This window comes from Pecten maximus, chromosome 2 (assembly GCF_902652985.1).
Source record: "Pecten maximus chromosome 2, xPecMax1.1, whole genome shotgun sequence".
NCBI lineage: Eukaryota > Metazoa > Mollusca > Bivalvia > Pectinida > Pectinidae > Pecten > Pecten maximus.
Window position 1 is genome coordinate 3,033,446 of NC_047016.1, and position 27,319 is coordinate 3,060,764.

Below are 27,319 nucleotides of genomic sequence, written 5' to 3' on the forward strand. Positions count from 1 at the left end.
ATAATTTTACCAAAAGGTCCAAAAAGGGTGGTTTTTGTTTTGTTTTAATTTAAAGGGCCATACATGTGGTTTATTTGTAGGTAAAACAGGTCCATTTCATGGGGGATTAAAAGTTTGTTATTAATTTCAGGTCCAACTGTGGGATTTTAGTTAGTTAACATACAGGTCCCTAAATGGGGGGTATTTTTAAAACAGGGAACATGTGGTTATTAATTTTTAAAGTTACATACAGCTAAGATTGTTAGGTTAAAGTTACATAAATTAAAAGTATTTTAAAAAAATGTTATCATAGGCCCTACCCCTTGGGGAATTTGTTTTCCACATAAAAGGGGCCTTAATTGGGTAAATTTTTAAAAAAAATTAAAAAAACCAGGTCCCATACAACCCCTCCCGGGGTTTTTGAAGTTTTGGGGATTATTAAAGGGCCAAAAAACATTGGGGATTTTTGAATTTAATCCCCTCCCCCCCAACCAAGGGGTTTTAAAATTTATTATACAGGTTTAACATTGGGTTAAGGGAATTTTTATAAAAGGCCAACACAAAAAAGGAAAACCCCAAACCCCCAAAAAAAAAGGGGGGGAAAGGGACGGGGAAAAAAAAAAGGGAAAAAGGAATAGGGAAAAAGGGAAAATAAATGGAGGGGGAAATTTCCCCAATTTGGGTTAAAAAAAATTAAAAAAAAATTGGGTATAATTTTGTTATTTCCCCCAAAACAGGCCGTAAAATGTTTTTACATTGGTTGGGAAGTTGTAAATTACAAAAATTTTATTATGGGAAAATACGAAAATTTGAATAAAAATTTTTTTAATTAAAAACCAACGTTAAAAAACGATTAAAATTAAAAGTTTTTAAATAAAATTCCCAAAAACATCCCAAAAAAAATCTTGGGAACAACCTGTTTATTTCCAACTCAAAATGGTTTGGGCCTTTTTTTTGGCCCCAAAAAATAATTCATAAAAAAGCCGAAAATTGCCCCCTTTCCAATTTTCTAATGCCTCGTTTTTACCCCAAAAAAAGACCGGTAAAACACCGGGGGTTCAAAACGGAACCTTCTAGCCCGGGGGCCCCCGCCCAACGGGGGTTTAAAAAAAAAGAAAAATCCCCCCCCCCCGCGGGAAAACAAAGGAAAGGGGAAACCCCAAACCAATTAAAAACCCACCCAACCAACCAAAACCGGAAAAAGGGAAAAAAGACAAAAAAGGAAGGGAAAAGGGACCAAAACCCCGGGGAAACCAAAGGGGGGGGGGGGGGGGGGGGGGGGGGGGGGGGGGGGGGGGGGGGGGGGGGGGGGGGGGGGGGGGGGGGGGGGGGGGGGGGGAAAAAAAAAAAAAAAAAAAAAAAAAAAAAAAAAAAAAAAAAAAAAAAAAAAAAAAAAAAAAAAAAAAAAAAAAAAAAAAAAAAAAAAAAAAAAAAAAAAAAAAAAAAAAAAAAAAAAAAAAAAAAAAAAAGCCCAAAAAGGCCGGGGGGGGGGTTAAAAAAAAAAAAAGGGAAAGGGGGAAAGCCCGGGGCCTTTTCTGGGGTTTCCAAATTTGCCCGCCAAACCCGCCAATTAAAAAAAAAAATTCCTTTTGGGGCCCACCCGGAAAAAAGACAAAAACCCAAAAAACCCCCTTTAAAAAAAATCTTTTTTGGGTTATATGTTATTTAATCCCTTTAAAAATTGGGGGATTTATGTTACATACAGGTCCAAATGGTAAATTTTTTTCATACAGGTCCTACATGGGTAATTTTTATATAACCCCTACTGTGGTTATAGTTATGTTTTCATACATCCTACAGGGGGTTTTAGTTTTTTCTACGGTCCCAAGGGTTTTATTTTTTTATACAGGTCCCTACATGTGGAAAATTATTTTTAAGGTCCCCACATGGGTGATTTTTTTATACGCCTACATGGGTTTAGTTTTTTTAACATCCTACAGTGGTTATTTTTTTATCAGGTCCTACGTTTAGTTATTTAAAAAAAGGCCTAATTGGGGATGTTTTTTATTAAAACCCCCCCGTTAATTTGTTTTAAAAGTTAAAATTGGGTTTTTTTATACAGGTCCCCTTTTTTTGTTATTCCCCCTCCTTGGGGGTTTGTTAAAAATCCAAATTTGTATTTTTACAGGGCCAAAAGTGGGGGAAGTTATTTTAAAGGCCATTTTGTTATTTTAAAGGTCCTAAGGATTTGTTTTAAAGTAAGTTATTGGGTTTTTTTGGGTTAAAAGTTATTGTTTTTATGGTATACAGGGGGTTTTGTTATTTTTCAAATCCCTATTGGTATAGTTATGTTACAGCCCTACATGTGGTGTAGTTAGTTATCTTCTCCCATTTATTGGTTTAAATTTTATATAAGGTCCCTACAGGTATAAGTTTTTTTTATAAAAGGCCAATGTGGGGAATGTTATTTATAAAAGGTCCTACATGGGTTTATTTGTTTGGTTCCATAAGCAATTTGGTATATAGCTTATGTTATACAGGTCCATACATGTGGTGTATAGTTATGTTATCATACAGGTCCATACCTGTGGTGTATAGTTATGTTTCATACAGGGTCCCTACATGTGGTATCTAGTTATGTTTCATACAGGTCCTACATGTGGTATATAGTTATGTTATCATACAGGTCCATACTTGGTGTATAGTTATGTTATCATACAGGTCCATACATGTGGTATAGTTTATGTTATCATACAGGTCCATACATGTGGTATATAGTTATGTTATCATACAGGTCCATACATGTGGTATATAGTTATGTTATCATACAGGTCCATACATGTGGTATATAGTTATGTTATCATACAGGTCCATACATGTGGTATATAGTTATGTTATCATACAGGTCCATACATGTGGTATATAGTTATGTTATCATACAGGTCCATACATGTGGTATATAGTTATGTTATCATACAGGTCCATACATGTGGTATATAGTTATGTTATCATACAGGTCCATACATGTGGTATATAGTTATGTTATCATACAGGTCCATACATGTGGTATATAGTTATGTTATCATACAGGTCCGTACATGTGGTATATAGTTATGTTATCATACAGGTCCATACATGTGGTATAGTTATGTTATCATACAGGTCCATACATGTGGTATATAGTTATGTTATCATACAGGTCCATACATGTGGTATATAGTTATGTTATCATACAGGTCCATACATGTGGTATATAGTTATGTTATCATACAGGTCCATACATGTGGTGTATAGTTATGTTATCATACAGGTCCATACATGTGGTATATAGTTATGTTATCATACAGGTCCATACATGTGGTATATAGTTATGTTATCATACAGGTCCATACATGTGGTATATAGTTATGTTATCATACAGGTCCATACATGTGGTATATAGTTATGTTATCATACAGGTCCATACATGTGGTATATAGTTATGTTATCATACAGGTCCATACATGTGGTATATAGTTATGTTATCATACAGGTCCATACATGTGGTGTATAGTTATGTTATCATACAGGTCCATACATGTGGTATATAGTTATGTTATCATACAGGTCCATACATGTGGTATATAGTTATGTTATCATACAGGTCCATACATGTGGTATATAGTTATGTTATCATACAGGTCCATACATGTGGTATATAGTTATGTTATCATACAGGTCCATACATGTGGTGTATAGTTATGTTATCATACAGGTCCATACATGTGGTATATAGTTATGTTATCATACAGGTCCATACATGTGGTATATAGTTATGTTATCATACAGGTCCATACATGTGGTATATAGTTATGTTATCATACAGGTCCATACATGTGGTATATAGTTATGTTATCATACAGGTCCATACATGTGGTATATAGTTATGTTATCATACAGGTCCATACATGTGGTATATAGTTATGTTATCATACAGGTCCATACATGTGGTATATAGTTATGTTATCATACAGGTCCATACATGTGGTATATAGTTATGTTATCATACAGGTCCATACATGTGGTATATAGTTATGTTATCATACAGGTCCATACATGTGGTATATAGTTATGTTATCATACAGGTCCATACATGTGGGTATAGTTATGTTATCATACAGGTCCATACATGTGGTATATAGTTATGTTATCATACAGGTCCATACATGTGGTATATAGTTATGTTATCATACAGGTCCATACATGTGGTATAGTTATGTTATCATACAGGTCCATACATGTGGTGTAGTTATGTTATCATACAGGTCCATACATGTGGTATATAGTTATGTTATCATACAGGTCCATACATGTGGTATATAGTTATGTTATCATACAGGTCCATACATGTGGTATATAGTTATGTTATCATACAGGTCCATACATGTGGTATATAGTTATGTTATCATACAGGTCCATACATGTGGTATATAGTTATGTTATCATACAGGTCCATACATGTGGTATATAGTTATGTTATCATACAGGTCCATACATGTGGTATATAGTTATGTTATCATACAGGTCCATACATGTGGTATATAGTTATGTTATCATACAGGTCCATACATGTGGTATATAGTTATGTTATCATACAGGTCCATACATGTGGTGTATAGTTATGTTATCATACAGGTCCATACATGTGGTATAGTTATGTTATCATACAGGTCCATACATGTGGTATATAGTTATGTTATCATACAGGTCCATACATGTGGTATATAGTTATGTTATCATACAGGTCCATACATGTGGTGTATAGTTATGTTATCATACAGGTCCATACATGTGGTATATAGTTATGTTATCATACAGGTCCATACATGTGGTATATAGTTATGTTATCATACAGGTCCATACATGTGGTATATAGTTATGTTATCATACAGGTCCATACATGTGGTGTATAGTTATGTTATCATACAGGTCCATACATGTGGTATATAGTTATGTTATCATACAGGTCCATACATGTGGTATATAGTTATGTTATCATACAGGTCCATACATGTGGTATATAGTTATGTTATCATACAGGTCCATACATGTGGTATATAGTTATGTTATCATACAGGTCCATACATGTGGTATATAGTTATGTTATCATACAGGTCCATACATGTGGTATATAGTTATGTTATCATACAGGTCCATACATGTGGTATATAGTTATGTTATCATACAGGTCCATACATGTGGTATATAGTTATGTTATCATACAGGTCCATACATGTGGTATATAGTTATGTTATCATACAGGTCCATACATGTGGTATATAGTTATGTTATCATACAGGTCCATACATGTGGTATATAGTTATGTTATCATACAGGTCCATACATGTGGTATATAGTTATGTTATCATACAGGTCCATACATGTGGTATATAGTTATGTTATCATACAGGTCCATACATGTGGTATATAGTTATGTTATCATACAGGTCCATACATGTGGTATATAGTTATGTTATCATACAGGTCCATACATGTGGTATATAGTTATGTTATCATACAGGTCCATACATGTGGTATATAGTTATGTTATCATACAGGTCCATACATGTGGTATATAGTTATGTTATCATACAGGTCCATACATGTGGTGTATAGTTATGTTATCATACAGGTCCATACATGTGGTATATAGTTATGTTATCATACAGGTCCATACATGTGGTATATAGTTATGTTATCATACAGGTCCGTACATGTGGTGTAGTTATGTTATCATACAGGTCCATATATGTGGTATATAGTTATGTTATCATACAGGTCCATACATGTGGTATATAGTTATGTTATCATACAGGTCCATACATGTGGTATATAGTTATGTTATCATACAGGTCCATACATGTGGTATATAGTTATGTTATCATACAGGTCCATACATGTGGTATATAGTTATGTTATCATACAGGTCCATACATGTGGTATATAGTTATGTTATCATACAGGTCCATACATGTGGTATATAGTTATGTTATCATACAGGTCCATACATGTGGTATATAGTTATGTTATCATACAGGTCCATACATGTGGTATATAGTTATGTTATCATACAGGTCCATACATGTGGTATATAGTTATGTTATCATACAGGTCCATACATGTGGTATATAGTTATGTTATCATACAGGTCCATACATGTGGTAGTATAGTTATGTTATCATACAGGTCCATACATGTGGTATATAGTTATGTTATCATACAGGTCCATACATGTGGTATATAGTTATGTTATCATACAGGTCCATACATGTGGTATATAGTTATGTTATCATACAGGTCCATACATGTGGTATATAGTTATGTTATCATACAGGTCCATACATGTGGTATATAGTTATGTTATCATACAGGTCCATACATGTGGTATATAGTTATGTTATCATACAGGTCCATACATGTGGTATATAGTTATGTTATCATACAGGTCCATACATGTGGTATATAGTTATGTTATCATACAGGTCCATACATGTGGTATATAGTTATGTTATCATACAGGTCCATACATGTGGTATATAGTTATGTTATCATACAGGTCCATACATGTGGTATATAGTTATGTTATCATACAGGTCCATACCTGTGGTATAGTTATGTTATCATACAGGTCCATACATGTGGTGTATAGTTATGTTATCATACAGGTCCATACATGTGGTATATAGTTATGTTATCATACAGGTCCATACATGTGGTGTATAGTTATGTATCATACAGGTCCATACATGTGGTATATAGTTATGTTATCATACAGGTCCATACATGTGGTATATAGTTATGTTATCATACAGGTCCATACATGTGGTATATAGTTATGTTATCATACAGGTCCATACATGTGGTATATAGTTATGTTATCATACAGGTCCATACATGTGGTATATAGTTATGTTATCATACAGGTCCATACATGTGGTATATAGTTATGTTATCATACAGGTCCATACATGTGGTATATAGTTATGTTATCATACAGGTCCATACATGTGGTATATAGTTATGTTATCATACAGGTCCATACATGTGGTATATAGTTATGTTATCATACAGGTCCATACATGTGGTATATAGTTATGTTATCATACAGGTCCATACATGTGGTATATAGTTATGTTATCATACAGGTCCATACATGTGGTATATAGTTATGTTATCATACAGGTCCATACATGTGGTATATAGTTATGTTATCATACAGGTCCATACATGTGGTATATAGTTATGTTATCATACAGGTCCATACATGTGGTATATAGTTATGTTATCATACAGGTCCATACATGTGGTATATAGTTATGTTATCATACAGGTCCATACATGTGGTATATAGTTATGTTATCATACAGGTCCATACATGTGGTATATAGTTATGTTATCATACAGGTCCATACATGTGGTGTATAGTTATGTTATCATACAGGTCCATACATGTGGTATATAGTTATGTTATCATACAGGTCCATACATGTGGTATATAGTTATGTTATCATACAGGTCCATACATGTGGTATATAGTTATGTTATCATACAGGTCCATACATGTGGTATATAGTTATGTTATCATACAGGTCCATACATGTGGTATATAGTTATGTTATCATACAGGTCCATACATGTGGTGTATAGTTATGTTATCATACAGGTCCATACATGTGGTATATAGTTATGTTATCATACAGGTCCATACATGTGGTATATAGTTATGTTATCATACAGGTCCATACATGTGGTATATAGTTATGTTATCATACAGGTCCATACATGTGGTATATAGTTATGTTATCATACAGGTCCATACATGTGGTATATAGTTATGTTATCATACAGGTCCATACATGTGGTATATAGTTATGTTATCATACAGGTCCATACATGTGGTATATAGTTATGTTATCATACAGGTCCATACATGTGGTATATAGTTATGTTATCATACAGGTCCATACTGTGGTATATAGTTATGTTATCATACAGGTCCATACATGTGGTATATAGTTATGTTATCATACAGGTCCATACATGTGGTATATAGTTATGTTATCATACAGGTCCATACATGTGGTATATAGTTATGTTATCATACAGGTCCATACATGTGGTGTATAGTTATGTTATCATACAGGTCCATACATGTGGTATATAGTTATGTTATCATACAGGTCCATACATGTGGTATATAGTTATGTTATCATACAGGTCCATACATGTGGTATAGTTATGTTATCATACAGGTCCATACATGTGGTATATAGTTATGTTATCATACAGGTCCATACATGTGGTATAGTTATGTTATCATACAGGTCCATACATGTGGTATATAGTTATGTTATCATACAGGTCCATACATGTGGTATATAGTTATGTTATCATACAGGTCCATACATGTGGTATATAGTTATGTTATCATACAGGTCCATACATGTGGTATATAGTTATGTTATCATACAGGTCCATACATGTGGTATATAGTTATGTTATCATACAGGTCCATACATGTGGTATATAGTTATGTTATCATACAGGTCCATACATGTGGTATATAGTTATGTTATCATACAGGTCCATACATGTGGTATATAGTTATGTTATCATACAGGTCCATACATGTGGTATATAGTTATGTTATCATACAGGTCCATACATGTGGTATATAGTTATGTTATCATACAGGTCCATACATGTGGTATATAGTTATGTTATCATACAGGTCCATACATGTGGTATATAGTTATGTTATCATACAGGTCCATACATGTGGTATATAGTTATGTTATCATACAGGTCCATACATGTGGTATATAGTTATGTTATCATACAGGTCCATACATGTGGTATATAGTTATGTTATCATACAGGTCCATACATGTGGTATATAGTTATGTTATCATACAGGTCCATACATGTGGTATATAGTTATGTTATCATACAGGTCCATACATGTGGTATATAGTTATGTTATCATACAGGTCCATACATGTGGTATATAGTTATGTTATCATACAGGTCCATACATGTGGTATATAGTTATGTTATCATACAGGTCCATACATGTGGTATATAGTTATGTTATCATACAGGTCCATACATGTGGTATATAGTTATGTTATCATACAGGTCCATACATGTGGTGTATAGTTATGTTATCATACAGGTCCATACATGTGGTATATAGTTATGTTATCATACAGGTCCATACATGTGGTATATAGTTATGTTATCATACAGGTCCATACATGTGGTATAGTTATGTTATCATACAGGTCCATACATGTGGTATATAGTTATGTTATCATACAGGTCCATACATGTGGTGTATAGTTATGTTATCATACAGGTCCATACATGTGGTATATAGTTATGTTATCATACAGGTCCATACATGTGGTGTATAGTTATGTTATCATACAGGTCCATACATGTGGTATATAGTTATGTTATCATACAGGTCCATACATGTGGTGTATAGTTATGTTATCATACAGGTCCATACATGTGGTATATAGTTATGTTATCATACAGGTCCATACATGTGGTATATAGTTATGTTATCATACAGGTCCATACATGTGGTATATAGTTATGTTATCATACAGGTCCATACATGTGGTATATAGTTATGTTATCATACAGGTCCATACATGTGGTATATAGTTATGTTATCATACAGGTCCATACATGTGGTATATAGTTATGTTATCATACAGGTCCATACATGTGGTATATAGTTATGTTATCATACAGGTCCATACATGTGGTATATAGTTATGTTATCATACAGGTCCATACATGTGGTATATAGTTATGTTATCATACAGGTCCATACATGTGGTATATAGTTATGTTATCATACAGGTCCATACATGTGGTATATAGTTATGTTATCATACAGGTCCATACATGTGGTATATAGTTATGTTATCATACAGGTCCATACATGTGGTATATAGTTATGTTATCATACAGGTCCATACATGTGGTATATAGTTATGTTATCATACAGGTCCATACATGTGGTATATAGTTATGTTATCATACAGGTCCATACATGTGGTATATAGTTATGTTATCATACAGGTCCATACATGTGGTATATAGTTATGTTATCATACAGGTCCATACATGTGGTATATAGTTATGTTATCATACAGGTCCATACATGTGGTATATAGTTATGTTATCATACAGGTCCATACATGTGGTATATAGTTATGTTATCATACAGGTCCATACATGTGGTATATAGTTATGTTATCATACATGTCCATACATGTGGTATATAGTTATGTTATCATACAGGTCCATACATGTGGTATATAGTTATGTTATCATACAGGTCCATACATGTGGTATATAGTTATGTTATCATACAGGTCCATACATGTGGTATATAGTTATGTTATCATACAGGTCCATACATGTGGTATATAGTTATGTTATCATACAGGTCCATACATGTGGTATATAGTTATGTTATCATACAGGTCCATACATGTGGTATATAGTTATGTTATCATACAGGTCCATACATGTGGTATATAGTTATGTTATCATACAGGTCCATACATGTGGTATATAGTTATGTTATCATACAGGTCCATACATGTGGTATATAGTTATGTTATCATACAGGTCCATACATGTGGTATATAGTTATGTTATCATACAGGTCCATACATGTGGTATAGTTATGTTATCATACAGGTCCATACATGTGGTATATAGTTATGTTATCATACAGGTCCATACATGTGGTATATAGTTATGTTATCATACAGGTCCATACATGTGGTGTATAGTTATGTTATCATACAGGTCCATACATGTGGTATAGTTATGTTATCATACAGGTCCATACATGTGGTATATAGTTATGTTATCATACAGGTCCATACATGTGGTATATAGTTATGTTATCATACAGGTCCATACATGTGGTATAGTTATGTTATCATACAGGTCCATACATGTGGTATATAGTTATGTTATCATACAGGTCCATACATGTGGGTATAGTTATGTTATCATACAGGTCCATACATGTGGTATATAGTTATGTTATCATACAGGTCCATACATGTGGTATATAGTTATGTTATCATACAGGTCCATACATGTGGTATATAGTTATGTTATCATACAGGTCCATACATGTGGTATATAGTTATGTTATCATACAGGTCCATACATGTGGTATATAGTTATGTTATCATACAGGTCCATACATGTGGTATATAGTTATGTTATCATACAGGTCCATACATGTGGTATATAGTTATGTTATCATACAGGTCCATACATGTGGTATATAGTTATGTTATCATACAGGTCCATACATGTGGTGTATAGTTATGTTATCATACAGGTCCATACATGTGGTATATAGTTATGTTATCATACAGGTCCATACATGTGGTGTATAGTTATGTTATCATACAGGTCCATACATGTGGTGTATAGTTATGTTATCATACAGGTCCATACATGTGGTATATAGTTATGTTATCATACAGGTCCATACATGTGGTATATAGTTATGTTATCATACAGGTCCATACATGTGGTATATAGTTATGTTATCATACAGGTCCATACATGTGGTATATAGTTATGTTATCATACAGGTCCATACATGTGGTATATAGTTATGTTATCATACAGGTCCATACATGTGGTATATAGTTATGTTATCATACAGGTCCATACATGTGGTATATAGTTATGTTATCATACAGGTCCATACATGTGGTATATAGTTATGTTATCATACAGGTCCATACATGTGGTATATAGTTATGTTATCATACAGGTCCATACATGTGGTATATAGTTATGTTATCATACAGGTCCATACATGTGGTATATAGTTATGTTATCATACAGGTCCATACATGTGGTATATAGTTATGTTATCATACAGGTCCATACATGTGGTATATAGTTATGTTATCATACAGGTCCATACATGTGGTATATAGTTATGTTATCATACAGGTCCATACATGTGGTATATAGTTATGTTATCATACAGGTCCATACATGTGGTATATAGTTATGTTATCATACAGGTCCATACATGTGGTATATAGTTATGTTATCATACAGGTCCATACATGTGGTATATAGTTATGTTATCATACAGGTCCATACATGTGGTATATAGTTATGTTATCATACAGGTCCATACATGTGGTATATAGTTATGTTATCATACAGGTCCATACATGTGGTATATAGTTATGTTATCATACAGGTCCATACATGTGGTATATAGTTATGTTATCATACAGGTCCATACATGTGGTATATAGTTATGTTATCATACAGGTCCATACATGTGGTATATAGTTATGTTATCATACAGGTCCATACATGTGGTATATAGTTATGTTATCATACAGGTCCATACATGTGGTATATAGTTATGTTATCATACAGGTCCATACATGTGGTGTATAGTTATGTTATCATACAGGTCCATACATGTGGTATATAGTTATGTTATCATACAGGTCCATACATGTGGTATATAGTTATGTTATCATACAGGTCCATACATGTGGTATATAGTTATGTTATCATACAGGTCCATACATGTGGTATATAGTTATGTTATCATACAGGTCCATACATGTGGTATATAGTTATGTTATCATACAGGTCCATACATGTGGTATATAGTTATGTTATCATACAGGTCCATACATGTGGTATATAGTTATGTTATCATACAGGTCCATACATGTGGTATATAGTTATGTTATCATACAGGTCCATACATGTGGTATATAGTTATGTTATCATACAGGTCCATACATGTGGTATATAGTTATGTTATCATACAGGTCCATACATGTGGTATATAGTTATGTTATCATACAGGTCCATACATGTGGTGTATAGTTATGTTATCATACAGGTCCATACATGTGGTATATAGTTATGTTATCATACAGGTCCATACATGTGGTATATAGTTATGTTATCATACAGGTCCATACATGTGGTATATAGTTATGTTATCATACAGGTCCATACATGTGGTATATAGTTATGTTATCATACAGGTCCATACATGTGGTATATAGTTATGTTATCATACAGGTCCATACATGTGGTATATAGTTATGTTATCATACAGGTCCATACATGTGGTATATAGTTATGTTATCATACAGGTCCATACATGTGGTATATAGTTATGTTATCATACAGGTCCATACATGTGGTATATAGTTATGTTATCATACAGGTCCATACATGTGGTATATAGTTATGTTATCATACAGGTCCATACATGTGGTATATAGTTATGTTATCATACAGGTCCATACATGTGGTATATAGTTATGTTATCATACAGGTCCATACATGTGGTATATAGTTATGTTATCATACAGGTCCATACATGTGGTATATAGTTATGTTATCATACAGGTCCATACATGTGGTATATAGTTATGTTATCATACAGGTCCATACATGTGGTATATAGTTATGTTATCATACAGGTCCATACATGTGGTATATAGTTATGTTATCATACAGGTCCATACATGTGGTATATAGTTATGTTATCATACAGGTCCATACATGTGGTATATAGTTATGTTATCATACAGGTCCATACATGTGGTATATAGTTATGTTATCATACAGGTCCATACATGTGGTATATAGTTATGTTATCATACAGGTCCATACATGTGGTATATAGTTATGTTATCATACAGGTCCATACATGTGGTATATAGTTATGTTATCATACAGGTCCATACATGTGGTATATAGTTATGTTATCATACAGGTCCATACATGTGGTATATAGTTATGTTATCATACAGGTCCATACATGTGGTATATAGTTATGTTATCATACAGGTCCATACATGTGGTATATAGTTATGTTATCATACAGGTCCATACATGTGGTATATAGTTATGTTATCATACAGGTCCGTACATGTGGTATATAGTTATGTTATCATACAGGTCCATACATGTGGTATATAGTTATGTTATCATACAGGTCCATACATGTGGTATATAGTTATGTTATCATACAGGTCCATACATGTGGTATATAGTTATGTTATCATACAGGTCCATACATGTGGTATATAGTTATGTTATCATACAGGTCCATACATGTGGTATATAGTTATGTTATCATACAGGTCCATACATGTGGTATATAGTTATGTTATCATACAGGTCCATACATGTGGTGTATAGTTATGTTATCATACAGGTCCATACATGTGGTATATAGTTATGTTATCATACAGGTCCATACATGTGGTATATAGTTATGTTATCATACAGGTCCATACATGTGGTGTATAGTTATGTTATCATACAGGTCCATACATGTGGTATATAGTTATGTTATCATACAGGTCCATACATGTGGTATATAGTTATGTTATCATACAGGTCCATACATGTGGTATATAGTTATGTTATCATACAGGTCCATACATGTGGTATATAGTTATGTTATCATACAGGTCCATACATGTGGTATATAGTTATGTTATCATACAGGTCCATACATGTGGTATATAGTTATGTTATCATACAGGTCCATACATGTGGTATATAGTTATGTTATCATACAGGTCCATACATGTGGTATATAGTTATGTTATCATACAGGTCCATACATGTGGTATATAGTTATGTTATCATACAGGTCCATACATGTGGTATATAGTTATGTTATCATACAGGTCCATACATGTGGTATATAGTTATGTTATCATACAGGTCCATACATGTGGTATATAGTTATGTTATCATACAGGTCCATACATGTGGTATATAGTTATGTTATCATACAGGTCCATACATGTGGTATATAGTTATGTTATCATACAGGTCCATACATGTGGTGTATAGTTATGTTATCATACAGGTCCATACATGTGGTATATACACTGTAGCTATGTTGATATATATATCATTGTTTATGTACATACGAGAGTGATGGATTAGCTCAGGTCTAAACACGTATACGATAATTAAAAGTATTAAGATAAAATTGCCCCATCATCAATATCCTCATTCGGACGGAACGTCTCGTGATTATTCCAGCATAATGATTGGCTCGTGTTATTGGCGTAAAAACATACTTATAAAAAATGACGAAATGTCGCGCATCCTATACTTCTGCCTCGGTCTGTGTCAGTTTCTGTAGTTTGTTGAAAGGTTAAACTATAAATACACATCAGTATCATGAATTAATACCGTACTCCCGAATACACGACAAGGAACAAATACCAAATTCATTATCACGCGAGCGAGGTTAAGCATTCGAGATCAGGTAATTAATATGAACTAGCTAAACACAACAACAACACACACACAAAATAAATAAAAAAGGAATTTGATGGTGTTGTTCTACACATGTACAGTGCTGAATAAAAGTACACTTCACTACAAACCCGTGATATAGCGTATCAAAGTAACATGTACTTAAATTATACCCTTAATTGAAGATTAATAAAAAATATAAAAAAAATCGATAATGAGGCTGTGATCGACTCCGTGTCGTTACGTTTGAAGCCCTAATGACAGTGATGTCACCACAATCCGTTTTTACGTTGGTTAGGAACCGTGTTGATAACATTAAAAATAGTCGATGTCATGGTAACATCAATGATAATATTTAGACTGTCAAAGTATTTTATTTAATTAAAATATCCAAGCAGAATTGAATCAACGATGTAACACAGCCATTCAAAGTTATAAAAAAAAATGATATATACTGTTTAATTAAACAACATCACGTCACACAAATATAAATCTTGTGATATTAACAACTGTTTCCTTTCGTACCAATCTACTAGAACAGTGTTTGGCATTGTTTTATGCCCTACTATCACGACAAGATCAATTAAGGACGATAAGATAAAGGTATTGTCTATTCCAGAAGGTTAGCGTGTCCGACTGACCTCTGATGTTTACCATCATTAATACAGACAAGTGTAAACACCGAGGTCAAACGGACACGTTCTAGAACGAGCAGGATCAAGCTAACAGAGGAGGTTTGGAAAATAAAAATAGATAAATATCTGTCCGGAGGCAAGAAACCAACAACGAATACCAATACAATTAGGAAACCACAATTCCAACTCAAAATCGTTAAAACGAGCGAAATATGACCAAAAATATTGATTTGTAAAGGGACACTTAAAACAGTACAAAGGAAAATAAGACCAGGCGGTTCTGAAGGGAAAGCGGCTTCTGTTTCCAATGCGACAACCGCCATACAAATCTAGGTCACGACGACAACCACCATACAAATCTAGGTCACGACGACAATCACCATACAAATCTAGGTCACGACAACATCCGCCACACATATCTAGGTCCAACCGGGGTAAGCCGCACACTTACCATGAGAACTAGGATGGTAGAATTAAGTGTATGTACACAATTACGGTGTTATAATACGTTCTAACTACATCTCCCATATGAAATAAATAAACCTCACAACGAAAAGTTTCATAGGGACCTATTACACTAAATTAAGACAAAGACTGTCATAAATTAACCCAAATCGTGATTTGTAATACGTTAATGTTGTTGTCTAGTCGACTAGAGCGTAATGCGACATGTTGATTCATATGTTCGTTTAAAAAGATTGGCGATATTATATACTATCAAAGATTACTGATATCTATTATTTTTATTGTCACTTGACATTGTTAAGATATGGATTTATTGCAAGAAATATATAGTGTCATTATAACAGACAATTAAGTAATTTAAGTATAATTTAGTAATCACAAAATAACATCCATGTCGTGTAGTAAGAAGTCAATATTACTGAAGATTAAATAAAACGTTTGTGTATATTATGACAAATTCGGTGACCACGTGCACCACAGTTTGTAAGCGTAACGTCATTTAAGGATTGTACCTCATTTAGACTGCGTATACGGTAATATGCCCGCAGTTGGCAACGAACATTTCCTATGGTTAGCGCGTTAAAATGCGGTACAATCCTAATATTTACATCAAGCCAATCGTTTAGATACAGTATGAAGAAATTATAGTTCAATGTGTGATGCGACGTTGGTAACTACGGCAGTCGTGGTTGCTAAGATAATATAGCTCCAGTGAATTTACGTTAAGACACTAGTATTGTTAACAAAATTACAAGAAACAACTCAATATTTTTGTTTAATACCTTTTACGTTTTTAATTAATTGATGTATTGACAATTGCCGTCTCTGATTAACTATGGTTGTCGAGCACAGCGGGACACAGATTTAGCAGTGACGTGGTTAAATGTTCTCTAGCTAGGAGCTGTACGTTTCAGCCATTTGTTGTTAGCTTACCTCGTTAGATATGCCGACATTTCCGCAACATTCAGTTTCGTTTTGGCCAAAATACTCACTTGACGTTAGTTTTTTGTACAAAGATCACCGAGTGATAGGAGAAAACGCTAAAATTGTGTTGATCTGTCCTTTCAAAATGGCGCCGTCTAGTTGACGTTCCGGTAACGTCACAAATAGACGAAGTCATAATTATGTTACCTATTCATGTGCTTATAAATCCGCAGAGCCTTTTTTCACTGCGTTAACACTAATTTATTCGCAGTCAGAGTTTACTAAGTTGAAGAAAGGAAAGAAAGATGTAAATATTTGTGTATATTATGACACGTTCGAGGACCATCACACTTTTTAAGCGTTACGCTCATTAAAGTGATAAAATTCCCTAAACACTCACCCTTGAAACATAAAGAACAATGCCAGTGAAATGTGTGTATTGTTTAACATCTACAAACGAACATAGATAGCCGGAAAGATGACAGAATTATCTAATTGGTCATATAAATCCGAACTGTAAACCATTCAGGGCATTGCTTTACATTTTATTTACCGGTGAAATACAAAATATGTAAGGTTTTGTGGTTTTGATTTTTACGGCAAAGTCTTGTTAATTGTGTTCTATGAACATGTCATTTGGAAAGTTTGTTATTTTTGTACTCTGAACATGTCAATGAGAAGCAGAGATAAGTCTGACCAACCGTTTTCGAAATTACATGGGTGGAGATCACAAATGGAAATAACCGCGAACGTAACATTTTGGTATCGATGACGTCATCGACAAGTTATAGCACACCTGGTGCCTTTCTTGTCACAAAATGTGTGTCTCAGGAGACAGACTATCTGGTTACAGAAGTTCGCGACATTTTAAACCCCACAATCAATAGGATATATCTAGTTATATTGTAGTCGTGAATATTTTCATATTTTTCAGTCAAGGAATATCAATATCTCGCACTTAAAATATATAATTGATGTTCATCAAGAAGATAAAATTATCTACCAATACTATCTTAAAAGTGAATAGATATCTATGAAAGAGATATAATGTATTAACCAAATCAAATCAAGTGGTTGTTAATTTAATTACTAGGAGTACTGAACTGTACCCTACTGGCACCCTGTTAACACCGTAAAACTAGGACTGAACTACTTACTTTGGTGTGGTATCAGGCCAGCATAATAGAGTCCCAATTCCTCGTAGACAATAATCAGATTAATAACAATGGGTCCACGCGTGTATCTAAAATATAAGTCGTATAATTGACCTCGTTACACCGCCAGCATCCGTTGTCAAGTAACCAGCTTGGCGGGATGAGTTACAGCTCATAATACACCACTCAGGCATGTCCGTGTAGGCCATGCGCGGGTAGGAACGCTCCATGACGCCTGACAGGAATTAGATTGACAGTAAAAAAATAAAAATAGTTATGAATAAATAATTTATCCCTGGCATTGGTGTATCCTGATGTGGAGTGGTCGTGAAATTGTATTGTATAAATCTAATAGCATAAGTTCTACTGAATAATAGAAAAGCAATATCCCGGGACAAGGGAATTGGTTCTTTGTATAACGAAAGTGGATACCTGTACATTCAGCTGATATGGGGAAATTGGCAAGAGATGATTTAGGGACATGTGAAATAATTTCAAATATTGCTGATGAAAATTTCCCTGTATGTCATTAATTTTATCCCGTGATCAATAAATTTTATCACATTTCTTGTAGACAGAATTCCTACTCGGCTTTATTAACCAATAAAAACAATAACTACGCCATAGTGAAATAAACGTAATGACCCGTTCCGTCACTAGGAGGAAATCGATGATGTAACAATTATTATCTCAACACTTTCTGCAAGATATGTAAGTACTAAAACACTGCCATTGTCATATTTGTACACTCCCCCATCAGTTCAATGGAAATTTTCATTTGTTTGTCTGCTGGGGTTTTTGCTCCATGAACAGCCCTGGTCATTATGAGGTCTCCTTGTTGTAGTTGATGGCCACCTTGGTAAAGAACATAAAAGAGGTCCGTTGGATGCTATCAAGAGGAAATATTCCCTAATAATTATGACTTATTCCGTCACGGTGAGGAGATAACCCTTTCAACATCATCTCAATCCTCAGGTCATGGTAATGTTTAACAGTAATGTGTTATCCATTGATAAGTACAATAGTACATATAGACTGTCATTTACACTCCTTCAGCTTTTCCGTGAACCTCTTCGAATGTTAACTCCTCATACACAGCCTGTTTCATCAACACCCTTCAAATCAAGATCAAATCGAGGTTAAGTTACATTCTCAAAAATAAGAGTTATGGTGGTGACAACGAAACCACTAGGCACATCAAATCACATCGGACACACCTGACGTCATATCGAACAAGGAAATGGGATGTTTCAAAATGAAATCTTTCGAAACATCGTGTTATTTTTTCCGTCAGTAGTCGACAAATATTTCACGGAAATCTTGATTAATAGGAAGAAGTCCTTGAATATCAAGTCAACTGGGACATGTAAACGCCTAGGGTAAAGGGAGCAAAGATGCTGCTATCTAGAAATGGAAATTAAAAACAAGAGGGAGGGCCTCCATCGCTCACCTGGATATTCTAATTTCTCAGAAATTTTAAGTATTTTCCAACTTTTGAACTGCCTCCTCAAACATTGGTTCAAAGTACAATTAACCAAATCCTGTCATACTTGAAAAAGGATTTAAAAGTTTTTTTTTTTTTGCTACATTTCCCCTATTGGGCCCCTTTTCTCCTCACCTATGAATTCCACTTCCTTCGCTTATACAACATTTGATCTCATGTGGCCAATAATGCTCCTGACCAAATTTCTTCAAAATCCATTCAGGCGTTCAGGAGAGATTTAGTAGGAATTTAAATGCTTTACCTCCATTTCCTCTATTAGTCCCCAGCCCCTCCGGCCCCAAGGGAGCCACACCCTCTGTTGATACCTTATATCTCCTTTTCCCAATTATGCTCCCGACCAAATTTCATCAAAATCAATTCAGGCGTTCAGGGCTAGTATGGATTTAAATTATTTACCTCAGTTTCTCCTATTGGGCCCCACCTTCCGGCCCCAGGGGAGCCACACCTTCCGTTTATACAAAATTACATCTCCTTTGCCCAATAAAGCTCCAGACTAAATTTAATCAAAATCCATTCAGGGTTCAGGACAAGTAGGGATTTAAAAAAAAATTCTTCAATTTCCACTATTGTGTTCTACAGTTTATACAACGCTTGATCTCTTTTGCCAAATAATGCTCAAGACGAATTTTCAGTAAAATCCATTCAAGCATTCAGGACTAGCAGGAATTGAAAGGAATGTTTGACGGACGACGGACGCCGGACCATGGCATAAGCTCAATGGTCCTTCAGATCAGGTAAGCCAAAAACCTGATATTTCATAAAGATCCCTGAAATATCTGAGAAACTGCACCTGTCTAACAGACATAGACTCATGGTTTACACAAGACTGATGTCCCTTAAACCAAAAGATGCTTCAGACCAAATTTGGAAAAAAACAAGAGGCCCAATGGGCCTGTATCGCTCACCTGCCTCTACACAAAATTGCAGCTGATTGAGGTCATTTCTAGATACTATGCTGATAACAACTTTATTTAAATATCAGAGTAAGCCAGGTTAATTCATGTCAATATATTTTCTAGTCCTTCATTCCAGAATACTATTGGCCTAAGATAGGTTCTTGGCGACTCTTGGCTCTAAGCATGCTACAGACAGGCCCAATATCAAGTCCCTGGGCCTCTTGGTTATTGAGAAGAAGTTGTTTGAATATTATAGCCTATTTGACCCATGTGACCTTGAATGAAGGTCAAGGTCATCTATTTGAACAAACTTGGTAGCCCTTCACCCCAGCATGCTACAGGCCCAATATCAAGTCCCTGGGCCTCTTGGTTATTGAGAAGAAGTCGTTTGAAGATTATAGCCTTTTTGACCCATGTGACCTTGAATGTAGGTCAAGGTCATTTATTTTAACCAACTTGGTAGCCCTTCATCCCAGCATGCTACAGGCCCAATATCAAGTCCCTGTGCCTCTTGGTTATTGAGGAGAAGTTGTTTGAAGATTATAGCCTATTTGACCCATGTGACCTTGAATGATGGTCAAGGTCATTTATTTGAACAAACTTGTTAGCCCTTCATCCCAGCATGCTACAGGCCCAATACCAAGTCCCTGGGCCTCTTGGTTATTGAGAAGAAGTCGTTTGAAGATTATAGCCTATTTGACCCATGTGACCTTGAATGAAGGTCAAGGTCATTTATTTTAACAAAGTTGGTAGCCCTTCACCCCAGCATGCTACAGGCCCAATATCAAGTCCCTGGGCCTCTTGGTTATTGAGAAGAAGTCGTTTGAAGATTATGGCCTATTTGACCCATGTGACCTTGAATGATGGTCAAGGTCATTTATTTGAACAAACTTGGTAGCCCTTCATCCCAGCATGCTACAGGCCCAATACCAAGTCCCTGGGCCTCTTGGTTATTGAGAAGAAGTCGTTTGAAGATTATAGCCTTTTTGACCCATGTGACCTTGAATGAAGGTCAATGTCATTCATTTGAACAAACTTGGTAGCCTTTCACCCCAGCATGCTACAGGCCCAATATCAAGTCCCTGGGCCTCTTGGTTATTGAGAAGAAGTTGTTTGAAGATTATAGCCTATTTGACCCATGTGACCTTGAATGATGGTCAAGGTCATTTATTTGAACAAACTTGGTAGCCCTTCATCCCAGCATGCTACAGGCCCAATACCAAGTCCCTGGGCCTCTTGGTTATTGAGAAGAAGTCGTTTGAAGATTATAGCCTATTTGACCCATGTGACCTTGAATGAAGGTCAATGTCATTCATTTGAACAAACTTGGTAGCCTTTCACCCCAGCATGCTACAGGCCCAATATCAAGTCCCTGGGCCTCTTGGTTATTGAGAAGAAGTCGTTTGAAGATTATAGCCTATTTGACCCAAGTGACCTTGAATGATGGTCAAGGTCATTTACTTGAACAAACTTGGTAGCCCTTCACCCCAGCATGCTACAGGCCCAACATCAAGTTCCTGGGCCTCTTGGTTATTGAGAAGAAGTCATTTGAAGATTATAGCCTATTTGACCCATGTGACCTTGAATGAAGGTCAAGGTCATTCATTTGAACAAACTTGGTAGCCTTTCACCCCAGCATGCTACAGGCCCAATATCAAGTCCCTGGGGCTCTTGGTTATTGAGAAGAAGTCGTTCGAAGATTATAGCCTATTTGACCCATGTGACCTTGAATGAAGGTCAAGGTCATTTATTTTAACAAACTTGGTAGCCCTTCACCCCAGCATGCTACAGGCCCAATATCAAGTCCCTGGGCCTCTTGGTTATTGAGAAGTAGTTGTTTAAATGAAAAAGTTGACGCCGGACGGACGGCCGGACGGCCGGACAGACGGACGGACGACGGACGCCGCACCATGGCATAAGCTCACTTGCCCTTCGGGCAGGTGAGCTAAAAATGATTGACAAGTAGCGATTTATCAAAAAAAGTTGACAGACGAACGCCGGACCACGACATAGGCTCACCAGACCTTCGGTTTAGGTGATAAGCTCACCAGACCATCGGTTTAGGTGATAAGCTCACCAGACCTTTGGTCCAGGTGAGCTAAAAATTGGGAAATTGAAATCATGAGGGTTATCATACAGCTAAGTTGTGAGCTGTTCCTGCTTGTCACGTTGTCAGATAAGATCGAGGTAAGCGGCTGAAAAGTATGCAATGTCCTTGATTTCAAGTTCTACGGAGTATTTTTGTTATTAAAAGATGACACATCGACAATATATCTCATAAGTTGAGGACTTTGTAAGGTCTCTTGTTACTTGTTTGATAAGCTCTTCAATATAACCAGTCTTGATGAAAACAGACATAAGTCGGAAAACCGACGGGGTTATTCCCACGGTCTGAAGATCTGGTCTTCAATCATTTCCTATGGGCCCTGGCTTAGATACTACGAAATATCCCCCTTATAGTACATTGTACTTATAACGTCATTCGTCTAGGAAAGGAAAGCTTTCATTACAAGAAAACGAAGGTGTTCCTGAAGTTTGGTATGGGGGAAGGCAATGTAAAGAGTGTTCTAATAGAAGAAACGTTTATGGAGGGGATACTCAAGATTAATCAAAAGATCCTCGGAGGTTTTCAAAATCTACATTATATCAATTCCACTTCTGGAGTAAACAGTATCGAAAAAGGACTTCAGTCTGAATAAAGGCCTCGGAGTTAAACCACTATTCGAGGAAACAATGAAACGCTGATTGTAAGGATTCTGATGTAGTTAAGGACTCCAATATAATTCTTCTAGAAACACATGGATAATGTGTCGGTTTGAATATCCTGGTTATTAAGTAAGTCTGATTCATGTTGTAATAGAATACCATAACGTCTACAAACGAGGATATCTTTACTGCCCTATATACAAACACAAACATTTCATGTCGGGATAAAAAATACAGACATGTGTTTTGTTTTCGTTTTAGCTGCTAATTCTTTTAAGTATCAAATCTATCTGATAGTAAATCGAATGCAACAGGTTCTCGTTTCAACCATTCTCTGGCTGTTCCATTTACTGGCAAGAGTCTCTCGATAATTCGGAACAATGTAAAGGTGGTCAGTTACGTTATGTCCAACTGGACCGTAGATTTACTGGTGTCTAACTGGACGTAGATTTACTGGTGTCTAACTGGACGTAGATTTACTGGTGGTCAACTGGACGTAGATTTACTGGTGTCCAACTGGACCGTAGATTTACTGGTGTCTAACTGGACCGTAGATTGACTGGTGTCTAACTGGACCGTAGATTTACTGGTGGCCAACTGGACAGCAGATTTACTGGTGTCTAACTGGACCGTAGATTTACTGGTGTCCAACTGGACCAAAGATTTTCTGGTGGCCAACTGGACCAAAGATTTACTGGTGTCTAACTGGACTGTAGATTTACTGGTGTCCAACTGGACCGTAGATTTACTGGTGTCTAACTGGACCAAAGATTTACTGGTGTCTAACTGGACCAAAGATTTACTGGTGTCTAACTGGACCAAAGATTTACTGGTTGCCAACTGGACCAAAGATTTACTGGTGGCCAACTGGACCAAAGATTTACTGGTGGCCAACTGGACCAAAGATTTACTGGTGTCCAACTGGACCGTAGATTTACTGGTGTCTAACTGGACCAAAGATTTACTGGTGTCCAACTGGACCGTAGATTTACTGGTGTCTAACTGGACCAAAGATTTACTGGTTGCCAACTGGACCAAAGATTTACTGGTGGCCAACTGGACCAAAGATTTACTGGTGGCCAACTGGACCGTAGATTTACTGGTGTCTAACTGGACCAAAGATTTACTGGTGTCTAACTGGACCAAAGATTTACTGGTGTCTAACTGGACCAAAGATTTACTGGTGGCCAACTGGACCAAAGATTTACTGGTGTCTAACTGGACTGTAGATTTACTGGTGTCCAACTGGACCGTAGATTTACTGGTGTCTAACTAGACCTGTACAGTTTGTCAGACGTAGGTTTGACTGTATCCTGGAGAGGATAGGTTGCCTTGTACAGTTTGTCAGACGAAGGTTTGACTGTATCCTGGAGAGGACAGGTTCCCTTGTACAGTTTGTCAGATGTAGATTTGACTGTATCCTGGAAAGAACAAGTTCCCTGGTACAGTTTGTCAGACGTAGGTTTGACTGTATCCATGAGAGGACAATTGACTTGTACAGTTTGTCAGACGTAAGTTTGTCAGATGTAGGTTTGTCAGATGTAGATTTGACTGTATCCTGGAAAGAACAAGTTCCCTGGTACAGTTTGTCAGACGTAAGTTTGTCAGACGTAGGTTTGACTGTATCCATGAGAGGACGATTGACTTGTACAGTTTGTCAGACGTAAGTTTGTCAGATGTAGGTTTGACTGTATGTTGAAGAGGACAAGTTACCTTAATGTACAGTTTGTCAGACATAGATTTAGCTGATAAACTACAGATGTACAGCAGATTCGGTAGTGGGAAAAGTACAGAACACTGAAACGAAAAGCATGCTGGGTATTGCTTCAGGACTGTACCCAACATAGGCAGCATGTTCCTTTTTATTTTCAAATTGTATATTAAAGCATAAATAATAAAACAAAGCAAGAAAATATGACATGTTTTATCAAGTTTATTTTTGGGTTGACTAATACTTTGACCTTATATACAGAGAATATAAAGGTACAGCCCCAGGCTGCCTTGCTTGCCAGGGAAATGTACATTGGATTGGGGACAAATCTCATACATGTGTAGCTATTGCATTGTATAACTTAAACTCCTGCTTCAGCATACAACCTCACTAGGCCCAGTCTCTACATTGTATAACCTAAACTCTACAGACACTGTCTACAACCTCACTAGGCCCAGTCTCTACATTGTATAACATTGTACAGACACTGTCTACATCCTCACTAGGTCCAGTCTCTACATTGTACAGACACTGTCTACATCCTCACTAGGCCCAGTCTCTACATTGTACAGACACTGTCTACATCCTCACTAGGCCCAGTCTGTACATTGTATAACATTGTACAGACACTGTCTACATCCTCACTAGGCCCAGTCTCTACATTGTATAACATTGTACAGACACTGTCTACATCCTCACTAGGCCCGGTCTGTACATTGTATAACATTGTACAGACACTGTCTACATCCTCACTAGGCCTAGTCTGTACATTGTATAACATTGTACAGACACTGTCTACATCCTCACTAGGCCTAGTCTGTACATTGTATAACATTGTACAGACACTGTCTACATCCTCACTAGGCCCAGTCTGTACATTGTATAACATTGTACAGACACTGTCTACATCCTCACTAGGCCCAGTCTCTACATTGTATAACATTGTACAGACACTGTCTACATCCTCACTAGGCCCAGTCTGTACATTGTATAACATTGTACAGACACTGTCTACATCCTCACTAGGCCCAGTCTCTACATTGTATAAACTCTACAGACACTGTCTACATCCTCACTAGGTCCAGTCTCTACATTGTATAACATTGTACAGACACTGTCTACATCCTCACTAGGCCCAGTCTCTACATTGTATAACATTGTACAGACACTGTCTACATCCTCACTAGGTCCAGTCTCTACATTGTATAACATTGTACAGACACTGTCTACATCCTCACTAGGCCCAGTCTCTACATTGTATAACATTGTACAGACACTGTCTACATCCTCACTAGGCCCAGTCTCTACATTGTATAACATTGTACAGACACTGTCTACATCCTCACTAGGCCCGGTCTCTACATTGTATAACATTGTACAGACACTGTCTACATCCTCACTAGGCCCAGTCTCTACATTGTATAACATTGTACAGACACTGTCTACATCCTCACTAGGCCCAGTCTCTACATTGTATAAACTCTACAGACACTGTCTACATCCTCACTAGGCCCAGTCTGTACATTGTATAACATTGTACAAACACTGTCTACATCCTCACTAGGCCCAGTCTGTACATTGTATAACATTGTACAAACACTGTCTACATCCTCACTAGGCCCAGTCTATACATTGTATAACATTGTACAGACACTGTCTACATCCTCACTAGGCCCAGTCTCTACATTGTATAACCTAAACTCTACAGACACTGTCTACATCCTCACTAGGCCCAGTCTCTACATTGTATAACATTGTACAGACACTGTCTACATCCTCACTAGGCCCAGTCTCTACATTGTATAAACTCTACAGACACTGTCTACATCCTCACTAGGCCCAGTCTGTACATTGTATAACATTGTACAAACACTGTCTACATCCTCACTAGGCCCAGTCTGTACATTGTATAACATTGTACAAACACTGTCTACATCCTCACTAGGCCCAGTCTATACATTGTATAACATTGTACAGACACTGTCTACATCCTCACTAGGCCCAGTCTCTACATTGTATAACATTGTACA

The 27,319-nt window shown here is 36.1% G+C and overlaps 1 protein-coding gene across 1 annotated transcript in view; it reads right to left on the reverse strand.

The window, feature by feature from the left end:
* The window catches only part of LOC117340530, a 113,487-nt gene extending 94,933 nt beyond the window's left edge, over positions 1–18,554 (reverse strand). Inside the window, exon 1 of the mRNA XM_033902292.1 lies at positions 18,476–18,554. The gene's annotated coding sequence lies outside the window, so the exon portion shown is untranslated. The remainder of the gene's footprint in view (positions 1–18,475) is intronic.
* Positions 18,555–27,319: the final 8,765 nt, after the last annotated feature.